General features: G+C 41.4%; 1 pseudogene; it reads left to right on the plus strand.

The window, feature by feature from the left end:
- The first annotated feature begins 3214 nt into the window (after window positions 1-3214).
- LOC114225606 (U2 spliceosomal RNA) lies at window positions 3215-3386 on the plus strand (annotated as a pseudogene).
- Window positions 3387-17682: the final 14296 nt, after the last annotated feature.

Here is a 17682-nt window from a genome sequence, read left to right on the forward strand (position 1 = left end):
TGCTTCATCTACTTTTCTAGAAAATTTGTCCCTGTAGGAGATTAGCTATTGGAAGAACTCACTTCAATAAACTGTAGTAATACTGTAACACATTTTTAGTTTTTAAAAATGAAAATTCTCTATCCAGTTAAGAATCATGTAGGCTCTTCCCTACACAATACATTTCTACAAAAGTAGTTAAAAAAACATGAAAGAATCACCAATTTGGTGGAGGGTCTTTTTAAAAAGCCCCACTAGTTTGTTTATAAATGTGGTTTTCTAGAGTTATGCTTAGAATTCTTTGCAAATAAATATTTGCATGATATTTTTGTAGAAAGAGTAATTTCTCCTGGGATAAAATGAATTTTTAGAAATGTTTTTGTGCTTTGCTTCATACTGCCTTTCAGTCGTATTAGGAATTTATAGAAATATTTCTATTAAATGGAAATTAGTACATTGAGTGTTGTTATTTTGGTGAACTTGATTTAAAATGTGGGCCACATGCAAACTGTGGAGTGTGCTGCTTTAATAATTCACAGTAGAGATAGAGGAAGACAAAAATACATCTAGACTGCAGTCAGTAGCTTAGCTGACCATTTTAAGAAATCAGTCTCACTAGTAGCTAAACCACCTGCTTTATGAGATGATAATTTCTGAGGCACAAATCCCGAGTTCTAGTGCATGCTTCTGGGAGTGGCTGTCCATCTGGGACATTTGTTTTTCTTTTCCTTTGGAACAGTTTTAAAAAGATAATTCATCTTTTTCTAAAAAGAAACACAAAAGTAGTTGTTGGACAAGGCTATTTGTACACAAAATACTGTTTTCTCACCTTACCAGGAAAGACTTTAAAATTTTGCATCGGAACCTCTCTGACCTGACCTATCCTTTTGTTTTCATCAGAGTTATCATCGATAAGTGTTTTTTTTACTTGGCCTGATGCTTTATATTATTTTAAATACTTTACATTATGTTTATTTCCAGACATCCTTATTTATTGTTACATCACGGGTTTTTTGTTGTTGTTGTTGTTTTTTGTTTGTTTGTTTTTACTCTATGTTGAATTGAATGTTGTCATGAGGGAAATAAAAAGAACACTGAGTAAGTCTCAGGATGATAATTATCAAGTACAGCAACTAGAAAAAGGAATTCAGGTAGTAGGGGATGAGATTTGAACTTTAACATTATTTTAAATGTTTATGATTGTGGCTTTAATCTACAGAAGTTTTAATTTCCTAAAATATAGGACTTTGTAAATACGATCTGGCATCCTGAATAGGAAGACCATATTACTACGCACATACACACACAAAGATGCTAAGGTAGGGTCCAAACTCTGGCAGAGTTTAGTGGAACCTGAACAGTATTAAAATTACAAAGTTCATCCTAGCTTAAAAACGAGTTCAAGAGAGTATAGTTTTAAAAAGAAAACCGGGGGGCGCCTGGGTGGCTCAGTCGGTTAAGCATCTGCCTTCGGCTCAGGTCATGATCCCACCAGGGTCCTGGGATTGAGCCCCTCATTGGGCTCCCTGCTCAGCGGGGAGCCTGCTTCTCCTTCTCCCCCTGCTTGTGTTCCTGCTCTCGCTTTCTCTCTCTCAAATAAATAAATAAAATCTTAAAAAAAAAAAAAAACAAAAGAAAGAAAAGAAAACCAGGTCTACGGAATGGTTTCTCACCATGGATTATAAGCTTAATTAAGCTTGGCTTTCTTCCTAGAACTTGAGGAGAGTGCTCCTTAACAACATCCTGACTGGTTTTGGGGGTCAGACCACTCCAGGCTTCTCCTTTAGGCCACTTTGGCATCATGCACCCTCGCCGGCTCCCATAGTTCTGGGTTCATGGTCACTGAGGGGGAGTTCTCTGATGACTCAGATTGCTCATTTAGCAATTCCGTGATCATAATGTATCTTTCCAGATTGTTCTTTTCTCAACCAGAAGAAAGAAAAACTGCCACGAGGACCAGAAAATTGAACCACTTCCCCTTCCCCCAACTCTTCTCCTTTCCTTTTCCGTTTTACTTCAGGTAAGGCACAACAAGTACCTATGGGGAGGGGAGAATGAAAACCTAAAGCAAAATCTGGACATACTTCCTGTCCCTTGAACACTATGCTACCTGCAAGCTCCATCTCTTTCGGGGGTGTTGCTTCAGATGACGGGGCTCAGATCCTGCTCCCTGTTTCGATCTTACATCCCCACACATAATATTTTGAGCAATGTGTTTAAAAAACAGAAAATCGAATGTTTGAGGACTTCAAACAAAGGCATATTTGCTTGTTTGTTTGAGGGCAGGTTGAAAGAAATAATTTATTTTACACATTTCTTTAGTGTTCTGGGCATATTTACCCAAGTATGTGCTAGCAGCCCACTGAACTGGCAACGTAAGGTAGTCTTACTGTGTCTTAGGGCATGAGTGATTTACTAGTTGAGAATACCTCTATGTTATTCCTTTGGTTACTGAAATTACAACTAATTTCTTTAAGCTCCATGCTTTATGAGGACAAAAAGACCTGTTCAGTCAGCAGGCGTTGAGGGTTTTCTGGCTAGCAAGGCAAGCTCAAGTCCGAAGAATGGGGAGGCAACCTCGTTGGAGATGTTATACATGGCTCGGTTCTTACCAGTGACCATATTCCTTATTTTAAGGATCAGCAAAGACCAACAACCTCTTCAGTTTCCCTGCTCCCTGAGTGGAAGTGGTGCTGGAAAGGGAGGGGAGGATGCTGGGTGGGGATGAATTAGCTGAATGGTGAAACTCTTCAGCCATGGTAAGGCTGCGAGGAGAGGAGACCTGGGTAGTGGGAATTCCCTGGTGGTGGCCTTCACCTCCTGGCTTGTTCTGGCCTCATGCCCAACACCTGGATGAGACAGCGAGGAGTCTGTGCTGGGATGGCTGTGTTCCGCTACGAACCTTCCACGGACCAGACCGAATATGTTGACTCTACTCTCGCATTTACAGCATCATGAGAACACAAGTTACTCTCAGAGAGCAGAGAGTACTTGTCAGTGGGAAGTGTTCCCTTACAATTTATCAGAAAGTGAGACAATGGCCATAACATTGTAATAAGGGGACAGAGGAAACTGTTTACTTCTGCCAAGTTTCCAAATTTGTTACTTAATGTACCTACTCCGATTTTCATTCATTCTCTTTATGTAGGCAGAGTTTAGAGTTTTTTCTCTGCAGACAATGCCTTATTGTGCCCACGGCTTTGGAACACTTTCACCTTTTCAGTTGTTCATGTGGATTGCTTGCCGGCCTTTTGGCTGAGATTAAGTGTAGTATCTGTTCTAATCAATTTAATACCTGAAGACAATATATTAAATGCATTTTTGGAGCAGGGAGATGAAATAGGAGCTTCCTCCATCCACTGCACGCATTGACCTGGTATTGCATTAGCAGGAATGGTGCACCCTCTCGGGGGCATTACCTGGGTGTCTAAAGTCAGCTTGAGCTGAGGTGGGGGGTGGTGGGTGTTCAGCTGAGACGGCTGGATGCTTCTGCCTTCGAGTGTCTGGGTGGGTGGCATGTGCCTGGCCTCCCGGAGGTGAGGCTTGTCCCCATCAGTGACAGGGAGCTCTGGGTGTGCTGAGGTGGTTGCTGGAGGCCCTTAGAGTATCTCCGGGCTGTGTGCCTTCGCTATGCAGGTGCAACTAAGAGTCAGCAAAAGACGGTCTAGACGGCAATGAGGAAATGTGTGGAAGGCACTCTCGGTCTTTATCTTAAACACTATGAACATGAATGTGAGTGTAATTATGCCAGTGGTGAAAAAAAAATTGTTCATGTGGATTGTGAAAGTGAAATTTGGTGATAGACCTTGCCAAAATGAGTATTCAGTTATTTCCTCCACCGCCCTCATCCTGATCTGATCCTGCAGGGGAGTAAGACCAGCTCCCTGTGTTCAGGAGGCATGTTCCCCAAATTAACATATTTTCTGAAAACAGGTTTCCTTGGAAACTCTGATCTTCGTAATGACCAATGGCTAAAATATATTGGCAAAGGAAGGAAAAGTCATATGGATATAAATGCGGAGATAACTACATGTCAGATTTTATGTAGTATTTGTTAATTTTAAGAAAATAAAACACTCATTTCATCTGTATTCATGCCTTATCTTTTAGAATATCCACTAGCTTAAGGTACCTTACAATATTTTATTTTCAATTGACCTTGTCTTTCAGGAAACTTCTTCGATGAGGGAAGGAAAGAACAGGAACGGGAGAGGAAAAACCCTCCTAACATAAATGTCATAAATCCCAGAGCTGGCGCCACCTGTCAGGTCAGAGCTTATGTTTCACTTTGAATCTTTCCTCTGCCCCTTCTTTGGGCGGAATGTGACTTTGGGCCACCACCAGTTAATTGGCGGTGCTATTAGAAGCAGTGCCCGAAGAAGGCGGGGTGGGGGGCATAACACAGAAGGAAAAATGCGAAGTCAGGGCGTGGACTAGAGCGTCACTTAGCACACGTGTGTAAGATGAGTGAAGGGACAAACAGTGCCGAGCATCTAAGTCTGGAGTGAGGACAGTGCTCTGCAGAGGTTGACCCGGGGAAGATTATGTGACGGCGGTGGTGGGGCCGGCGGGTGCTGAGGCACGGCCAAGTGACCTGAAAGCAGAACAACATGGGAGGTGCTGCTATTAAAACTTTAGGGCAAAAAGAGGCCGAATCCTTCTCTGCCTTTACACAGATGACCAGTGTATAACATGTCACAAGCAGGTAAAAGTCCTTCCCCACACTTCCTATTCATTTGTATCCACACTCCAACCAACAGCAGGGTTCCTGTGGGCAGCAGAGAGGCCCATATTTAAAAATACATATTATTTGCATCTTTTCACCATAAATCTATTTTTTAGGATAAAATTTTGGAATATTATTTTTTAATAAAGAGAATCAGGTTTCAGCCAGATTGCATCCATTGTACAGTGACTTCCTCTCTGTTTTGTCAGTGGTCATCGAGAGATGAAGCTTGAGTTCTGTGTGAGTTTTCCAGGTGTATTTTGATGTTGTTATCCAGCAGATCACTTGAAAGGAGCAGGAGAAGAAGCAATCAGCATGGGGAGAAGCGAGGAAGGTTACCCTCCCAGATACCTGGGATTTGCTGAGCGTGACAAGAAATGTATTACCATTTCCTTGAAATGAACACTGGAAAGGGACACAGAGTTTTACTTTAAAATGCGATTCTTTTCTAAAATAGGAAGTAATGAGAGTATTTGCCAGATTATATGGGGTCAGTATTAAGTTACTACCATGACCAGGTCTGAAAAGAAACCTAAGGATCTGGAATGAGAAAGTGGAAAGCAAAGAAGGAGTCATGGTGTTTTGACTTTGGGTTAAAGAAAGGAAACATCCACAATTAAGGTGTGATTCAGGGAGGTGAGGCATCAGAAAGCCACCAGCTAGAGAACTTACTTCTCTGTAGAGCAGGAACTTGGCAGGAACTAATGGTGCAGTGGACATACTATCTTATCTTCCCCAGAGAAAGCCTCCGGCTCTGAGCTTAATTGTATTGGCAAGGATGAATCAGGAAGCTTACGAGTTTATAGCTTTGCTGGGCTGTTTCTGCACTTATTTGGAAGATAAACAACCCCAAAGCTCTCCACCACTCTTTAGCCTAAAGAAGGATTACTTTTCTCCAGATGGATGGGTATTGTTAAGCCAAAAATGAGAGCAGGAACACATCCACTATAGAAAGAGATAAGACTCAGCTTACTTAGACAGCAGAAGATACAGAGAAACTAAATCCCAGGCCAGAACATCACCCTGAGGAGCTTGGGGGGAAAATTCTAAATTTTTTATGCAATGAGGGACTATAAGTGACTCCCTCAGCCAGTGGAATTCCTGGGAAATGATACTAAAACACAACGCATACAGTTGTCTTGGACTTAGTATCTTTAACATCTACTAGTTGGTTAACCATGCCTATGGCACAACATTAAGTAGTTTTGAAAGGGATGTGTCCAAACTAAAGATAATGTTTCTGAAGAAATATGGCCTGGTATGGCAGAATGAGCATGGCTTGGGGGGCCAAAAATGTGGGTTTGAATCTGAAATCTTTATGTTGCTTCCTTTGTTATCTTCCACAAGTTACTTACCCTCTCTGATCTCCAGGTTTTTTCATCTGGGGGTAATGACAACCTGTGTTCTGTTTTGTGGTGAGCAATAAATGAGATACTGCTATGACTGTCCCAGGCTCAGAAGAGATATCTGATAAATGGTAGCTTCTGACACCATTTGGAGGAACTTGGACCATAATCCCAAGCCCCAAATTCTCAGGTGTTCTGAAAGATTTCTTTTTTTTTCTTCTTAGGTATAGAATTGGGAGGTAGGGACAAGAAAAAGTAATGGGCACTGTGTCCCTTGCTTTAGAGGATTATCTTAAGATAAAAATAAAGTATCGAAGTCTGGATTTAAAAATAAAGTTCAAGAATGTGTTCTCGGACATCCTTGACATTAGCTTGTTTGGCTTCGGTGTATGCATCTCTAAAATGGGACCATTATTACAGTTACGAATTGTTTACAGTGGAGAACAACGCCTTCTCAATGTCACAAGATCCTTTTATTTCAAACTCTTCTATATTTATCTCAAACTCTCAAGAACGTGAAGCATTTCAAAATATCCCACTTAAAAGCCCAGGGTTTCTCCTGCTACAGAAATGTGAGACAAGGTATATTCAAGTGGTAAATCAGTGACACCCAGTGGCAGCTGCTTTTATATTTCCCTTTTTTATTTTCAGTTTAACTTTGTCAGGCTCTCTCCCAGCACCAGTTAAGATGATGAGAATACAGAAGTCAGAGTTACTTTTGAAGAAGAGTTTCTCAGCAGTGACCTGAGTTTTCCAGGACATGGGAACAACCTAACAGCAACACCAAATATAGAGAGGTGCTGGAAGGTAGGGAAACAGTTCTGGGAATTTCCTGACCCATCATTTTGCATTTTATTAAAGAACATACTCAAATTTTCCTGTCATTGTTGGATTTTGCAAGAAACAGTCCCCTCATTGAAGTGACCTGCCAACTGCCCAGATTCCAGCTACATTCAAATCTGTTGGATACAGCTGGGGACATTCCCTAGAAATTAGATTTCTGAGGTGTTTAAAACCTAACTGGAGGTTTAATCCAAAGCCCTCACCACCACCACCCCCCCAAGCTCCTCTATGACACAGTAATTGTGGTGGGGTTAAAGATCCCCACACACTCGCGGTTGAGTAGAAGCAAGCATAATGGTACATGGCTGGGCTCCCTTCCCAGCTGGTACACTTGGTTATTGGATGCTCGGGGGCCACGTACAACTTCATAGGGCCCTTATGTTTTTATCTGTGCAGTGCGGGTGATGACGCCTAACACGTAGGTTTTCGTAAGGGTTTTAGAGAAAGAACATACCTAACGTGATGGACATATAGCAGGCACTTGATAAATAGCAATCAACCTTGTCATTTTTATCAGCTGAGGTTCTCTGTCCACCTAGGTGCAAGACAACTGGCAAAAACCCTTCTCTGAAACTGGATGAGTATTTTTTAGGTAATCCATGATCTGACTGTCCTTAGAGAGGGTGAAGATGAACTCCTTGTCATTCTTTGTTATTGGGGGCTAGGACTATTTTTCATATAGGACTGATGCTGCTAAAGTACTTCGGGTTTCTTGGGTGAGCGTCTCTCTTCTATCACATTATAAAACTGTTAGATTCTCTCACATCATAAAATACTAATCCTTTTAGTATTTTCCCCACATGAAATGTTCAGGAGGTCATCACAGCACAGAGATATGATAAGGCAATTAGATAGCACTGTTCATAAAGGATTCCACAGAGGGTTCGTTAAAACAGAAGACTCTAGTTCGCGGTTGCTTCTCCTTTTAACTGCCTGATAAATATTTTCGAAGGATGGGTTATTAAACTATGTAAACAGAAATGTAGTTGTAAATAAAATTTACAGAAGATGATCTTTTTTCATTTTCTGTATATTTGTTAAATTATGTGGAACAGTTAAGATGGAGTGGACGAATTTGAATCCCAGCTTTTCTACTTCCTGGTTTACTTAGATTATCTGAGTTTCAGTTGCATCATCTATAGAACAAGGTTGATAACGTCTGCCTCGTGGGGTAGTTGAGAAGAGTACTGGAGAGCGAGTCTGGAAAACATTTAGCATGTGGCACATACTAAGTGCTCAGTACAGAAAGGGAGGTTGGGGGGATGCCCAGAACAGCCCTCTCTATATAACAAATATTCCCTCTTTACCTTCTTAAAGTGGAATTTTAGACCTAATAGAAGCTACCTACCGCATTCTTCGAATAGCAGTGTAGTGTTCTAATTGAAACAGAAAGGAAAACTAGAAAGGAGAATTGGACTGATGGTGAAATAATACGCATCTCTTTCTAACGCTCAGGCTCAAGGACACCGTGGCTGCTGAGCCCCCACCAGACCACCCAGAACTGCTTAGCTGTGTGACTTCTGTGCCACGGGTAGTACTGCTCTTGGCGACCTTTTGAAATAGTGAGAAACTCTTTGTAACATTTCAAACAAGGCAGAGAATGATCTCTCCTCACTTAGGTATTAGTTGCATTACTGGAAATTTTATGTTGGTTTACACAAACTAAATATGTGGTTTATATTTAAACCAAGCAGAAACACTTTGTTCGAGTTAGGTTTTAAGCTCAGAAAATTATAAACAGGTTTTTCACGTATACAAACTTGGGACAGAATGATTTTTCACTATGAGACTGCCTCCTTCATTACAGGATGATGATCATCCTTGACCTCTTTCTACTAAATGCTAATAACGCTCACCTCCCCAATTTCTGTGACAACGTAAATAACCCCACAGTTTTCCAAATGCCTCCTGGTGGGCTGTGCTACCTTTGCTAAGAACCAATGGCCTAGAGGGGCTTAAAGCTCAAGGCTAATTTTCTTAACTTCTTGGGCAAGCCAAAGGTTTTTTAAACCGGGTGGTGGGGAGCTCAAGACTGAGGAAGGGGTGAGGGATCTCTCTGGGGCTTCTTTTTAGAAGGGCACTAAACTGATTCATAAGGGCTCCACCCTCATGACCTAAGGAATTCCCAAAGGCCCCGCCTCTTAACCATCACCTTGGGAGTTAGGATTCTGGTATATAGATTTGGGGGGCGGGTAGAGTGCGGGAACACAAACATTTAGTCTCCAGAAAACCCCACAGGCCAGGAGCCAGTGAATGGGCCATGGGGCCACAGTGGGCACAAGGGTCAAAGTGATGACCCCACAAGAGAGTGGACCCAGCCTGGCCAAAGGAAGACAAGGATGAGGCAGAAACTCCAGCAGGTCTGCAGCACATGTGCTAGGCAAACTGAAGCCTGGGAGAGAAGGCAGCCCCACAGAATCCCAAGCGTGAAGCCTGGAAATACTACAGTTTTCCAACAGCAGATGCCGCAAGAAGCCCAGAGATGAATTCTTCACACCCCGGTGTTTACATCCAGCCTGAAAAAGTCACTATACCTAACGGGCCCATGAAGATCCAAAGGATGCCACCTCAGTCCATGGACCACCTGGGACCTCTGTCACCATATGATCATGTAGGCCACATCCTTGCTAATAAAACCAGAGATGATCTAGAGTGACATTTGAGAGGCTGAACTTGGCCTAAGAAGAGAAAACATTTACTTAAGGGGTAGTTTTAATTATTGTGCCAGACTAAGTTGATTAAGTCCCTCCCCCCCTCACCCCCCCCCCCCAGTTATCCAGCAGATAGAGGTCTATAGAGTCAGTGAAAGGGGGAAGTGGAAATCTGTAATTTCTTTACATATGATTGTAGTGTGAATAAATCTGTGATCCTTCTATGCTATTAACCTGGAGTTTAGCCCCAGGACCTAGATATTACACATTCATAGTGCTGTTTTGGTGGGTGATGGCTCTGCTTACATATCATAGTTGCTTGATTTGCAGCATCGAGCCCAACTCATTTTTAGGTTTAGTATTTACCTTGTGAACCAACAACAGGAGTTCGGTAATTTCCAGAAAAGTAAAAAATATTCCTGTTATCATCACTTCACTGTAGTGAAAGAAAGAAAGGAAAGAAAGAGAGAGAGAGAGAGAAAGAAAGAAGAAAGAAAGAAAGAAAGAAAGAAAGAAAGGAAGAAAGAAAGAAAAAGAAAGAAAAAGAAAGAAAAAGAAAGAAAGAAAGAAAGAAAGAAAGAAAGAAAGAAAGAAAGAAAGAAAGAAAGAAAGAAAGAAAGAAAGAAAGAAAGAAAGAAAGAAAGAAAGAAAAAGAAAGAAAGAAAAAGAAAAGAAAGAAAGAAACCAGATCAGATGCTGGTGTTCTGCAGTTTTCAAGCATGTTCTTGGTCTCTGGATGAGACAGAACCCTGACTGGGGAGCCATGAGGAGAGTTATGCTCATTCTTTTATTTTTATTTTTATTTTTTTAAAGATTTTATTTATTTGAGAGAGAGAGAATGAGAGAGAGCACATGAGAGGGGGGAGGGTCAGAGGGAGAAGCAGACTCCCTGCCGAGCAGGAAGCCCGATGCCGGACTCGATCCGGGGACTCCAGGATCATGACCTGAGCCGAAGGCAGTTGCCCAACCGACTGAGCCACCCAGGCGCCCGAGTTATGCTCATTCTGATGGCGGTGCCTCAAAGTGCCCTCCCCAAGTCCCCTCCTCGGGAGGCCCCTCTGAGCATCTGCGTGTCACAGCGGCCCCTGAGGAGCTCCCACAGTTATAATTAGAATCTTACTGGGTCTGCGAAGGATATGGAGACACCAGAAGATCTAGCCGTTCTGGGCGGGGTGGGAAATTGAGGCCAGAAGGTGGGGGAGGACTAAGATATGAATTAAACTGGTGCCAGAACCTAGACTTCTGTTATTAATAGTGTTTTCTTCTCCGAGGGGCTGGCTGGGCAGTTCTTTGACTCTGGGCTGTTTATTTTTCCCTCTCTTGTTAAATCATTTGATTTCTGCTGGCCCGTGCCCTCTTGCCTCTTCCTAGCAAGCTCTGGGGCTGATTTCCAGCCGCTTCCCATCACGGGCACCCTTTCTAGGGTTACATTAGGTCACGGAGTTGATTTTTCTCTTCACAGTTTTTTTTAGCAAGTTATTCCACATGGTTCTTTAAAAGCTACCAGAAATACAAATTTTTCAAAAATATATATGCATATTGATGGGGAAAGCCATAAATTTGAATAAAATGTAATGACTTAAAAATGTTTATTGAAACAAAGTTTTAAAAAAAAGAGGCAAGGGGCGCCTGGGTAACTCGGTCGGTTAAGCGGCTGCCTTCGGCTCAGGACATGATCCCAGGGTCCTGGGATCGAGCCCCACATCGGGCTCCTTGCTCAGCGGAGAGCCTGCTTCTCCCTCTCCCTCTGCTGCCACCCCTACTTGTGCTCTCTCTCTCTCTCTCTGACAAATAAATAAATAAATTTAAAAAAAAAAGGCAAAAAACCCACCAAAACCCTGAAGAAACTACATGGTCCAAATTATGTAACAATATAGTCATAGATGAACGTTTATATTACTATACAGATGCACAGACAAAACTATAATAACAACATAAAACCTGGAAGGAAATATAACAAAATGTTTATAGGAATCTACCTCTATGGTGGATGTGGTGAGATTACAAGTGATTTTAACTGTTTTATTTTCTTCACTTTCAAAATATTCTTTAATGGGCATCTGTAAGTTTCATAATAAGAAAAAAATATTTTAAAACCACCAGCTATTTTTTTTTGTTTCCTTTTTCATATCAGCTAATATGTAATTTTTTCTAAAATGATAAGAGATGAGTCCTGCTGCCGGCAGATGGAGGGTGCAACGTAGGCAGAGGGAATGAGGAAAAAAAAGAAAAGAGTGCTTTCATAAGCAAATGAATTTATGCTGTTATCTTAGACATAAAAGTGCTTTACTTGAATTGCCTGAAACTTCTCACTTACAAAGATGGGATATAAGCTGTGATGAACACTGGCCAAGCTTTGACAACCCGAAATGCATTTTGCCTTTCTAATAACAGTCAATTTTTTTTTTTTGTCAGAAGTGACCTTTTACCCAGTCTAGCTCAACTGCTATCAGGAGTCCCACCCTTCCTGAGACAGGGGGCAGGGGCAAGTTTAGCTATTGGAAGCTCCCCTTCCCCATACATTTGAATTTTGAAATGAGCAAAGGGACAGGAAAATTGGCTGGAACTCCATTAGGTCCTGGCAACATCGTGTCATTCCTGCTCCCTTCCCTGGGAACTGCCTTGTTAAATGTCTGTGCTCAAATGCAATTCTCTTGCCTCCAAGTAAATTCCTCTTTGCTTAAGTTAATCAGATTCAGCTTCTTTTGCTTGCAACCAAAGCACCTGTGTTGTAAAGTTATTTTATAGCTGGACTGAAGCAGCCATATGCTGTTTCCATGGATGGCTGGATGGGTAGCTTTGACTCTTGGCCAATTTAAGGTTAACGGGCTAGCCAACCAGCTAACTAATGATTTATGATGCTCTGTTTATAGTCCAAAACTCCCCTGGTTAAACCCTAGGCCAGATTGTTTCTCAGTAGATTTCACCCGATGTAACCAGTTGGTCTGGCATGATTAATAGGACCTGGGGGCATTAAAGACCCTACTGGGGACTTCTACCTGGAGGTCTTGGGAAGCCAAGATATAGAGTACAAATCTTAGTGGTTTAATCTGGAGACGAAGCACGTCCTTCAGCAAATAAGAATAATCCTGGAGAGTTTTGCCTCGAAGTCTTGACTCCCAGTGCTGGCATGCTCACTCTTCCCCCCGCCCCCCCGCGCCTCGGTGCACCATAGCTTTTGCCTTTATTTTAAGCCTTAGGAGAGCATGCTCCTTGCAGGTCTTGTGCATCTTTTAACCTAACCTAATCTGAGTAATCTTTATGGGACCCCCAACTGCCATAGAAGCAACTAGCAGTTACAAAGTGACAGAAGACCCTCAGGGGTGAGAAGAGCCTGAGACAAAGAGTAGGTGGAGAGAGGGGCTGGGGTGGCTAGCAGTCTTTAATAACCGCTCTGGTGAGGGGGAGCGTGTGGTTTGTTCAGGACTGAGTGAAAAACTAAGGGGCACTCTAGATAATTTTTATGAGATACTGTAGATCAGAATGAAGTCAGGAGAAACTTTAACCTTCTTCTGAATATGATATAAAACCCCTTGTGTTACTAGAATGATGTCAAAGCCATGGCTTAATGGAAGAGCTAATAAGCATGTTTTAGTTGTTGTTCTTGGGTGCTTCTTCTTGCTCTTGCTTCCTCCACATAATTGCATTCTCTGGTTGCATCCTTTGTGCCTCTCTATAGTACTGTGGTTGCTTGGTGAATTTTAAGCTAAGATCTAGTGTGTTTTTTGTGAGTCAGTGAATTATGTGTTCCAAAAATGCTCTTTATCCATTGTAGTCAAGTTGAGGACTAGTTCTGGTCCACAGAGAATTACAGGATTCACAAGACCCATGGCTCTGTGCCTGTCCTTTAGAAAGAATCACTACGTCATTGTAAGATCACAGTTTTTTTAATAAAGATTTCATTTCTTTGTTTGAGAGAGAGCGAGAGTGAGCGAGTGAACATGCGTGCACAAGAGAGCACAAGTGAGATGAGGTGTAGAGGGGAGAAGCAGTCTCTCTACTAAGCAGGAAGTCTAATGTGGGGCTCAATTCTGAGACTCTCGGATCATGACCTGAGCAGAAGGCAGATGCTTAACCAACTGAGCCACCCAGGTGCCCCAATCACAGTTATTTTTACATCTTCTTTTAATCTCCCCAACTGCCTGTGAGCATCTTGATTGCAGTGACTTCCCATCCCCAGCAGCATCAAGGAAATGCCCTGCATGTAGTAGGTGCTCAATAAGCATTTACAGAATAAGCATATATGTGTATGTATTTATATATTTGATGGCCAAACTACCAAAAGTCCAAAGAAGCCAGGTTTTTTCTCCTGCTGCAATGTCATAATTTTGAGAGTGGCAAAAAGGCAGTGCAATAAATCGATACAAGAAAGGAACTTTAAAATACAGTTTCTAGTGTTTGGAGTAGATTGATTTTTGATCACGGATGTCATCTGCTGGTTATTAGTGTTGGTCCAGACACAGCCTAATGTTGTTGTGATTCATCTGGCTTAGTACTTTGTGATGAGGACCAGCATTCTCGATGAGGAGCCAGAGGGACTCTAGATCCACCAAAGCCTTTAAAATAATCCAGGAAAATTTATTGTTGCATATAATTTGGTTGAGTTTTATTGAATTGTAGTTCTTTGAGAAGGGCTGAGGTTCCATAGACGAAGGTGGTTTTGTATGGCAGTTAGAAGTATGGACTCTGGAGATTGATTGCCTGGAATCAAATTACATTCCTATGATTGCTGGCCATGTGACCTTGGACGTGTCACTGAATCCTCCTATGCCTTAATTTCCTCAATGGGGATAATTGAAGCACCTACCTCCTAGGTTGTTCTGAGGATTAAAGGAGTTTATTTATCTAAAGAGCAAAGAGTATCTGACACATAACAATCTCTCTCTCGTTCTTTAATGTAATTACTCAATAAACTTCATATCTAAGGCCTCACTGGCCAGGACTTTGTAGTATCATCTGGAAGACTACTATTAACCTAGTATTCTCTACCACCTTTCTCTGGGTTATCTTTACATATTCTCTCCAGGCACGTCTTCCTGTGTGTGCACATACTGGAGTGAGCTTGTCGTTCTGTCCCTACTGGTCAGGCACCTTTTCATTTTCAAAGGACTGGATAACAAAGAATCTGTATGCCTAAGTCAATCAGGAAGAAGGAAATCTTGAGTGGGAATGCCTTTTAGCCAAGTAAAGATAGATGTGTGTGCTGTTAAATGAAAAAAAACAAAAAACAAAAAACAAAGAACAGGTGACTCTCAGAAGTAACCCGGGTGTCCCTCTAAGAAGCTCGCTAGGGAACTCTACTATAGGATAGTCCCATCTATCCTTCCCTAGGAGACCCTATTTCAGTGTATAAGACAGACTGTTTTGGGCGCCTGGGTGGCTCAGTTGGTTAAGAGACTGCCTTCGGCTCAGGTCATGATCCTGGAGTCCCGGGATCGAGTCCCGCATCGGGCTCCCTGCTCGGTGGAGAGCCTGCTTCTCCCTCTCCCTCTGCCTGCCTCTCTGCCTACTTGTGCTCTCTCTCTATCTCTGTCAAATAAATAAATAAAATCTTTAAAAAAAAAAAGACTATTTTATAGCTCTTTGAAAGACAGTATTATACCCTTCACCTTTTAAAGACAGATACACTGGCTGCCCCCAAACAGTCTTGTAGCTCTCAGAAATAAAAAAATTAAGTTAGAGTTACATTAAACTTTAAGAAATACTATGATCTAATCGGGATCACTTAGATCAAGCCAAATATTTAAAATGAAAATAACTAAAATTGCCACATAGTGTTTTTTCTTTGAATGATATCCATTTCCTCCTTTGTGATCATATGTGTGCTCACTTCCTTGAACCATGTACATGCACCTGTGGACGTGGAAGGCGCCCTCATCCACGTGACCTGGGAAACCAGCTCCTTCCCATGACTGCATGCTTTGAATGTGGGAGGGCTCAGGCAAGGAAAGCTTCTAGAGGAGATACCTCAGGAACAGTGTGAGCTTCTCTAAACTGTCAGAGGTGGGGAATGGCCATGGGTTCAGGCAGCTCGAGCAATTGGAGGAAAACCATGGGCTTGCCATGGTTGTGAAGGATGGTGTCCCTGATGGTTTGAGAAACTCCCAATATTAAAATTCACCTTCGAACCTACACAAAGACACTGACCTGAGCAAGTTTACAATGTTATTTTTAAAAAGCCAAATGGGGGCGCCTGGGTGGCTCAGTCAGTTGAGCATCCGAGACTCTTGGTTTGACTCTCGGTTTGGACTCAGGTCATAATCTCACGGGTGGTAAGATTAAGCCCCAGATGGGGCTCTGCGCTCTGCAGGGAGTCTGCTTGAAGATTCTCTCCCTTTGCCCCTCCCCCCACTCGCGTGCGCCCTTGCTCTCTCTCTAAAATAAATAAGTAAATCTTATTAAAAAAAACCAAACAAACCAACTCAAAAGCCAAATGAAGCAGCTCTGCTGTCAATTGACCATTACTTGTGATTCTAGGACTAGAAGCTGACACAGGGTTTCAGAGAGCCTGGTGGGAGAATCCATAGTTTAGAGGAGTTCTCTCAGTCCTGAAGTCTTTGCTCTTGAAATTTGTTCACGGTCTTGAGGGTTCATTTCCTCCAACATGGCATTTCACAAGACAGCCTGCTTCTTTAATGTCCCCAGTTGACCACTAGATGGCAGCGTTGCTCTTTTGTGTTACAGCTTTGACGCCAATAACACTAGATTTATTTTTCTAACAGCCAAAGTAAAATAAATAAATAAATAAATAAATAAATAAATAAATAAATAAATAAATAAATAAATAAATAAATAAATAAATAAATGAAAAGTAAAGGCTAGTAATTTAAATGCATCACTGTATAATAGGAATAAGATAGAGCATATTAAATTACAAATTTGTGATTTACTTACCTAGAAAGAAACTTGACAATATTCTGTTTGTTTGCATCTTGGGAGAACACATTTGTGCCTGGTGCTTATAGGCCATACATAGTGTGGCCTCGGTTCGTCTGGTGTTTGTGGCTGCCAGGAACTGCTCAGATGTTGGATGGTTTTTTTATTCAAATCATTTAACTCTCTCGATTCCAAACCCAGAGGCATAATAGTAAATAAGTACAAGATTCCAGGGACTCTCCCCCATGGATTCCGATTCAGTACATATAAAGTGGTGCATGGGTGTCTGGATTTTTAAAAGCACCTCCACATGCTTTTGATTATCAATAAGTTTGGAATTGGACCTCATGTCCTTAATTTCTCCAGCAACAGAATCCTCAAAACAAAATGAATTTTAACTCAGTTTAACTTAAAATTGCCATATACACTTTTTAAAGAGAAAAAGTCTTAATTAAAAATACTCAAGCCAAATACCATATGATTTCACTCATGTGTGGGTTTTAAGAAACAAAACAGAGGATCATAGGGGAAGGGAAGGAAAAATAAAATAAGATGAAAACAGAGAGGGAGACAAACCATAAGAGACTCTTAACTATAGGGAACAAACTGAGGGCTGCTGGAGGGGAGGTGGGTGGGGGAATGGGGTAACTGGGTGGTGGGCATGAAGGAGGGCACGTGATAGTAATGAGCATTGGGTGTTGTGTGCAACTGATGAATCACTAAATTCTACCTCTGAAACTAATAATACAGTATATGTTAACTAAATTGAATTTAAATAAAATTTTTAATAACAAAAATAAAAATACTCAAGCATTATGAAAAATTATGAAATTATGAAAAAGTTGAAATCACTGTAATAATAATAGAGCGCTAGTAACTGAAATATTTATTCACCTTAAATATCTAAAACAAAGGTTATCAGATCTGTGTATGGGCTGGAATTGATGTGATGAGAAAGATAGCTTGTTCATAGTTTTGCCTCTCCTGTGTGTTTCTCATATTGGAACATTCTCAAACTGGCGTGTGGTGGATTGGTATAGAAATAATTTCAGATATTCCAGAATAATGTCCCTCTATTGTCACATTATGTATTAAGATGTATATCTTAAAAAATCATTAATTACCACTTTTGAAAAATTTGAGGGTCCCATTAGCTATATGAAATATATGAAATACTAATTTTCTTTGTCATTTGTCATTTTCTTCTTTTCTCCTCTATTTCTCTTTCTCTGTGTGTCTCTGTCTCAGTCTCTCATTATTT

Source organism: Eumetopias jubatus, unplaced genomic scaffold (assembly GCF_037043125.1).
Source record: "Eumetopias jubatus isolate StellerSeaLion01/CBP00866 unplaced genomic scaffold, mEumJub1_p1.0 scaffold_2, whole genome shotgun sequence".
Taxonomy (NCBI): Eukaryota; Metazoa; Chordata; class Mammalia; order Carnivora; family Otariidae; genus Eumetopias; species Eumetopias jubatus.